Consider the following 7,497-nt stretch of genomic DNA (forward strand, 5'->3'; position numbering starts at 1 on the left):
CTTACCATTACCACCATCTTCAGTATTTCAATCCTTATTTCTTCACTTCTTAGCCTCCATCTTCCGAAATCGCTAATCACTACTTCATCCTCTCTCCCTTACCGTTCCACCTTAGTTCAATCACCTCTCCCGACCTTCAGCAGACACTCCAAGTCGGCTTCCTTTCCTAGAGATAGTATAAATAGTCCTCGCTGGACCCTTTTACTCAACACTTCACTAATAATAAATATACCATCTTCAGGTTCCTTTTCCCCTAAACACTCTCTCTCTCTCTCTCTCTCTCTCTCTCTCTCTCTCTCTCTCTCTCTCTCTCTCTCTCTCTCTCTCTCTCTCTCTCTCTCTCTCTCTCTCTCTCTCTCTCTCTCTCTCTCTCTCTCTCTCTCTCAAATAAATATTTAAAAAGCTCAGAAACATATAAATTGTATGTGGTTTATATAGATGAGTCTTTAGACTACAAAGAGATCAGTTTTTTGCTATATAATTATTATTTCTCTTTTTAGTAAATAATGCCTCTGGGGATGCATCGTGATTACCACCAGAGCAAAGCTGTTATCTCACATTAAAGAGATGCTTCTTTTTCCAACAAAAACACATGATTTTATTTTTTTCAGATTTCAGAGAATATTCTTTCTTTCTGCTTCTATCGCTAAGATATATATATATATATATATATATATATATATATATATATATATATATATATATATATATATATATATATATATATATATATATATATATATATATATATATATATATATATATATATATATATATATATATATATATATTACAGTTTGTGTTACCCATTTCATGAAATGGGCAAACCCAATTCATGAAATGAACCTAACCTAACCTAACCTAACCTAACCTATCCTATCTAACTAACCTAACTAACTAACCTAATACCTAATTTAACCAAACCAATTCATGAAATGTGCAATGGAGGTCATTTCATGAAATGGTTAGGTTAGATTTTAGGTTAGGTTAGTTATTCATTTCATAATTGGGTTTGCATTTCATGAAATGAGCAATTCTAAACGGGTGTAATATATATATATATATATATATATATATATATATATATATATATATATATATATATATATATATATATATATATATATTTATTTATTTATTTATTTATTTATTTATTTATTTATTTATTTGTTTATATATATATATATATATATATATATATATATATATATATATATATATATATATATATATATATATATATATATATATGTGTGTGTGTGTGTGTGTGTGTGTGTGTGTGTGTGTGTGTGTGTGTGTGTGTGTGTGTGTGTGTGTGTGTGTGTGTGTGTGTGTGTGTGTGTGTGTGTGTGTAATGCTTATTTTCCCTCTTTAATGAACTAATAGCACTAAACACTTTAACGGTAACACACTTGCTGTCAGCTAAATAGCTTTTGATCCCGTTCATAATAGCTGTATTTTATCAGTTAATTACATAAAAAAGTTGAAAGCGCAGTACAATATTTTTTTCAGGCTTTATGAGGTTGAATTTTTCAACTACTTAAACGTGTAGAGACAGTTCTCATATTAAATAAAGTAAGTTTTCAGGACTAAAGAAAGGAGCGCCTTTCTTCTCAAAGTCTTCTAATATATCTGACGTAACGAAATTTTATTGTCTCTCCTTCCTTAAAGCTGATGTCACTAAGTATTCTCCTCAAGATAATGAAAAACAAATCTTGCTTCGAGAAAGAGAAAATAATGATTGTCTTTGTAGGTCCCACCGAGACTCGAACTCGGGTCTCTGGATTCAAAGTCCAGGATGCTAACCATTACACCATGAGACCTGGCGACTGGGAAACCCAATGAGCATAAAATACCGCTGGTCTGTTTGTGTGTGTGTGTGTGTGTGTGTGTGTGTGTGTGTGTGTGTGTGCATCTGCTGTTTTTTTCATTAGCTTTAGTTATCAACTTTATTTGTTACAGAAGTAATATCGGTCTAATTTTCATCTCTCTCTCTCTCTCTCTCTCTCTCTCTCTCTCTCTCTCTCTCTCTCTCTCTCTCTCTCTCTCTCTCTCTCTCTCTCTCTCTCTCTCTCTCTCCTTTCAACCACAAATCCTCATCTACTAAAGGTTATCTAGACATCTCATTACTCTTCTCTTCTCCTATCATTCATTCCTCACCTATACACTTTTCCACCACTCAGCCACTCATTCAGCTGCCCCTCGCTCGCTATTCTTCATCCCCTTTACCCACCCTCCTACCCCTTCTCCAATCATCCACCTACGTACATTTCTGCACCCACACTCCATCTCTCCTTTCTCTTCTTCCAGTCTACTGCCACGAGGTGTTAATTGATAACTACCCACGCCTTCTGTGCACGCCAGTTCAGGTAAACAGAAGCCTTTCAAAAATAGACGTAAACATTAAAACTTGGTTAATTCATACATGAAAATGAGAAAGACTTCGAATGTAGAGGATTCTTTGTGTGAGTTATTGTGCATGGGATGTTTGAGAGAGAGAGAGAGAGAGAGAGAGAGAGAGAGAGAGAGAGAGAGAGAGAGAGAGAGAGAGAGAGAGAGAGAGAAAGCTTTTCACTTCCTGACTATTTTATTTATACTCGACATTCCCTGTTTTCGTTCTTTCCCTCCCTGTCTCTCTTCCCTATCTCCTTGTCTTCCACCAAAGCCTGCATCAGACGGCCGCCGCGTTGGCCTTGAGGCTGTGTCAAGCTGATAATTACTTCCGACGTAGCTCGCTCTAATAATATATTCTGCCAAGGAGAACTGCTTAAGGTCGAGTCTGTAGTCACTCAGGCAGGGCAGAATATGTTCATTGAAGTAGTTAGTTATTTGACGAGTTAGTAACTTAAATTATTTAGTAGTGAATCTTACTAATGTTGAAGCTGTTTTCCTTGCTGAATGGTGCTGCTGACAGGGTTAAACTTAACCAATTTCTTTTTGTAATATTTGAATATTGTATTTGAAACTCATGTTTTTCTTCACATATTATATAAGTATGTGTGTGTGTGTGTGTGTGTGTGTGTGTGTGTGTGTGTGTGTGTGTGTGTGTGGGTGGGTGGGTGGGTTGATGTGGATATATCTGTGTGAATAGACTTCTCCTATCACCCTGTAGCATTTCCATCAAGAGATGAAGCCTGTTAGAAATAAGAATAAGAGATCTGTATGTAATGTTCAGTAAGTGTGACTGACATTTCGCATCCTGAAGGTGAATGACACGTTTGTTTTGATTGAAGACTCAGAGTTATTCAAGTGATCATTTTCTTCTTTGTTTGTCACTTTCCTGCCTTTCCGTTGACTTATATTTCTACCTATCACGAATCTTTTTTCTTGATTTGGACACATAAAAAGTCTAATACCAAAATACGTAATATTTAAAAGAATACTTTTGAAAAAAATGTAATATAAATCGCCTGTTCCTCTTAAATTATTGAGATAAAGTGTTCTGACCACCAACGTGAAATTGTCCATCAATAACCATCATTGTCTATAGGCGGGTCATTACCGCGGCATTCGAATAAATTCACCGGAAAATGTGAAGTTGTTGTGTATAAAAGTTTTTAATTGAATGAAGTGTGTGTGTGGGTCGGTGTAGGCGAGTGTAGGTGAAGGGGTGGGTGGTAATTTATAGTTATTTATAAGTAGTTCTTTATTTTACTTTTGTTCATCTTCATTCAATCATTACGAGGGGAAATATAAAAAGCAAAATGTCGGGAGATCACACTTAAAAAGATATATCAACGTTATTTCATTACTTACCACACGTGAAGATAAAGAAAAATTACGCACACACACACACACACACACACACACACACACACACACACACACACACACACACACACACACACACACATACACACACAATACCACTCTTATCATATGGAATCTTCCTGTCAGTGGTACTATATGTAGCATAAAAAAGAGGTAAAATAGAGGCTATCACATCCAACTCGGGAGAGGGATGGCGCGTCAAAAAAAAAAACACAATACTTTTCCCTCTCACATTCGTTTCCTCGATATGTGTGTACCTAAGCTTTCCGGTACTTGCATAATGAACAAATGGAGGGAAAGGAAAATATGTCAGTCACGTCTCTATATTAAACTGAATGACTTAGTTTGAGAGAGAGAGAGAGAGAGAGAGAGAGAGAGAGAGAGAGAGAGAGAGAGAGAGAGAGAGAGATTGATATTAATGTAATATTACCTTCTTGAATATTTCTTAGACTTAGTTTGAGAGAGAGAGAGAGAGAGTGTGTGTGTGTGTGTTTGTGTGTGCTATAATATCTGAGTGTGTGTGCATTCGTGTCCGTATCTTGTGTGTTTAAGTCTCTCTCTCTCTCTCTCTCTCTCTCTCTCTCTCTCTCTCTCTCTCTCTCTCTCTCTCTCTCTCTAGGTAAGAAGAATGGTCTGGCTACGAGTAACGAGAGAACAAAAGCTTTCCTCCAACTCTCGGGGCGAATGATATTTAATAAAGGAGAAAAAAGGTCGTTGTTTATTTATTTTTGTTGTTTGTGACTCCTGGCGGTGGCGACAGTAGTGGCGGCAGTGGTGATGGTGGTAGTGACGGTGGTGGTGGTGGTGGTGGTGGTATATTTTCTCTTGTGTCCTTTTTTTTCTATTTTTCATCTCGTTTCTCCTCGTCTCGTACCTGTGATTGGATTTCTTCGCCTATCCTTTGTTTTTATCTAGTTTGTCTCTTGGTATTGGCTTTTTCTCTTTTTTTTTTCTTCTGGCGATCGCAGTAAGGATTGAATGAGAGAAAGGGAGAGAGAAAGAGAGAGGAGGATGAAGAGAGAGAGAGAGAGAGAGAGAGAGAGAGAGAGAGAGAGAGAGAGAGAGAGAGGTGGTCCGAGTGAAGTAAATTATTTGTAAGTTTTTAGTACTGAGAAGCCTTTTTTGGGGGTCAATACTTTACGACTTCTTTTTTTCTCCTCCCTTTGATCCTCTTTCTAGTGTGTACTCTCTATCCTTATTCGTTTCTGTTCTATCTATTCCATATTCTTCATTGTTGCATTTTTCATACCTCCCCATACACTCGCTTGTTTTCTCCATCATTCCACCCAGTCCGCCATTTCGTTAACGTTATTCCATTGATTTCATTCGTCCACCTTTCCTTCCTCTCTCTCCTCCAATCCACTCATGCATTCTTTTTACAGCAATTATATACCTTTCTTCTCCTATTCCTCCATCTTTCCACCTTTCTTCATTTCAATCTTATTCCTTCCTCTATCAACTCAATCCTTTTCGTTAGAGCAAGTACATTTTCTTTTCTCTCTCCTTTACTCTTCGTTCTTCTCTCTATTTGTCAATTCGTCTCTCTCTGGTCTCTGTTCCATACCATCTCTAGAACCAATATACACTCTCTCCATCTCCCGTCTCTCCACCTCACCTATGTGTCTCCCTCCCTCTTCTCTCCTCTCCGCCTCTCTCCTCTCCTTTTCCTGCGTTGGAAGCACAGCAACAATCAAATTTGCAACTGTCTCTCTGCAAAAGTTCTGGGCTGAATATGGGATTAGAATTTTGCGCCAAGAGAGAATACTGTCCATTGTTTTATTGCTCTCCTTCCTTCCTTCCGCTCTCTCGCTCACTGACAGCTCTCTCTCTCTCTCTCTCTCTCTCTCTCTCTCTCTCTCTCTCTCTCTCTCTCTCTCTCTCTCTCTCTCTCTCTCTCTCTCTCTCTCTTCCTTCACTTAGTTTGCAAGAATCCATTTTTAAGTATTTTCTTTGGAATATTAGGTTTTGAGCATTCCTTTTCTTCTTTCTCCATTTCTTTCTCCTCCGCTTCTTCTTCCTCTTCCTCCCTCTTCTTCCTCCTTCTCCTCTTCCTCCTCCTTCTCTCTTTACTTGATTATTGTTTTCTGTCAGAACAGTAGAACATAATTCCTCTTTATTCATTGTTATTGTCTGACTAACCTAATTCTCATAGCTGTTTGGTGTTATTTATTTCTTGCATCCTCAATTGTTTTCCTTCAATTTCTCGTTGTTTTCGTCTCTTCTTCCCTCGAAAATTTCTTCCCCCTCTCCCGAATAAAGTTTCCTTTTAACTCACTTTTCCCATTATTTTTTTTTTTTTTTTTCAATTCCTGATTCTCTTTTTTTTATGTTTACTTTTGTTTTTCATTTCTCTTTGTTATTGGTTTCTTCCATTGTTTTGTTGGCTCCTCTTTACGTCGTTTTTCCATATCTCCTCCTCCTCCTCCTCCTCCTTCTCCTCCTCCTCCTTCTCTCTCTCCATTGTCTCATTCCTTCATTTATTTACCTTTCGTCTCTCAGTCATTTTTCCATTTGTCACTTCCTTGTCTATACCAGAAAGAGGGGAGAGAGAGAGAGAGAGAGAGAGAGAGAGAGAGAGAGAGAGAGAGAGAGAGAGAGAGAGACTATGAAATATACTGTAATTTTCCTGAAGCTGCAAAATAACGAAATTTATCCCGTGTGTGTTACATTAACCTTCTTTACGTATGAAAAAATAATAGTCGGTCTTCCTTAAGTCTGTTTAGGAGGAGCTGGAGCCTCACAAAATGACTCGCCCTTTATCTCTCTTCATCTTGACTAACTTTAGGATTATTAAACATTTTTCTTTCCTTAGCACTTTTTCAGTAATAAATTAGGAGGATGCAGCAGTGTATTATGGCAAATGTATTAACCACAACAAGAACATAAATTTTCTCCAAGTGTTATTTATCAAGAGAGAGAGAGAGAGAGAGAGAGAGAGAGAGAGAGAGAGAGAGAGAGAGAGAGAGAGAGAGAGAGAGAGAGAGAGAAATGAAGAAAGATAGGTAGAGGGGAAGAAGGATAATGGGTTTACAAATGTACGGTGGAAGGGAGAGGGTGACAAACATGAAGGAAGGAAGGGAGGAAGGTAAGAATGGAAAACATGCTTGTGTGTGTGTGTGTGTGTGTGTGTGTGTGTGTGTGTGTGTGTGTGTGTGTGTGTGTGTGTGTGTGTGTGTGTGTGTCTGTTTTGTCCATCGCAATGCCTTTTGTATTTTTTTTTTTTAATCTTGTTTGAATATAAGGCCAGAAACAGTCAGAAAAATTTAGATCGCATTAAGAGGAGCGTATATATTGTAATAAAATGTGTTGATTTATGTCATTTCCTATATTCCAATAAGTTAAGCTTGTAGTTATGTTGTAAGCGAACTTTGGATCAGCCTTGTCATCTCTTAGTCTGGCTGGTGATGGGGTGTTGATTCTTACAAGACTACTGAGGTTAGAATCGAAGAAGTAGGATTCTCTCTCTCTCTCTCTCTCTCTCTCTCTCTCTCTCTCTCTCTCTCTCTCTCTCTCTCTCTCTCGTTTTTTTTTCTCATTTACGTGGTATTGTGTCGCTCGTCTTTTTTTCAGAACTCCACTTTTTCCCACCACTTGCTTTTTATATTTCCTTGATCACTCACTCATCTCTTTCTTCCTGCTCTACCTTCCACCTACTCATCTTCTCTCCCTCCCTCCCCCTCCCTCCCTCCCTTTTTTTTTCCTCCATGTCTTATTTGTTCCAATTCT

General features: G+C 37.7%; 1 non-coding gene across 1 annotated transcript; it reads right to left on the reverse strand.

The window, feature by feature from the left end:
- Positions 1 to 1,751: 1,751 nt before the first annotated feature.
- Trnaq-uug lies at positions 1,752 to 1,823 on the reverse strand. The gene has a single exon. It is a non-coding gene; the product is annotated as a tRNA-Gln (tRNA).
- Positions 1,824 to 7,497: the final 5,674 nt, after the last annotated feature.

This window comes from Portunus trituberculatus, chromosome 27 (genome assembly GCF_017591435.1).
Source record: "Portunus trituberculatus isolate SZX2019 chromosome 27, ASM1759143v1, whole genome shotgun sequence".
In the NCBI taxonomy this organism is placed as follows: Eukaryota; Metazoa; Arthropoda; class Malacostraca; order Decapoda; family Portunidae; genus Portunus; species Portunus trituberculatus.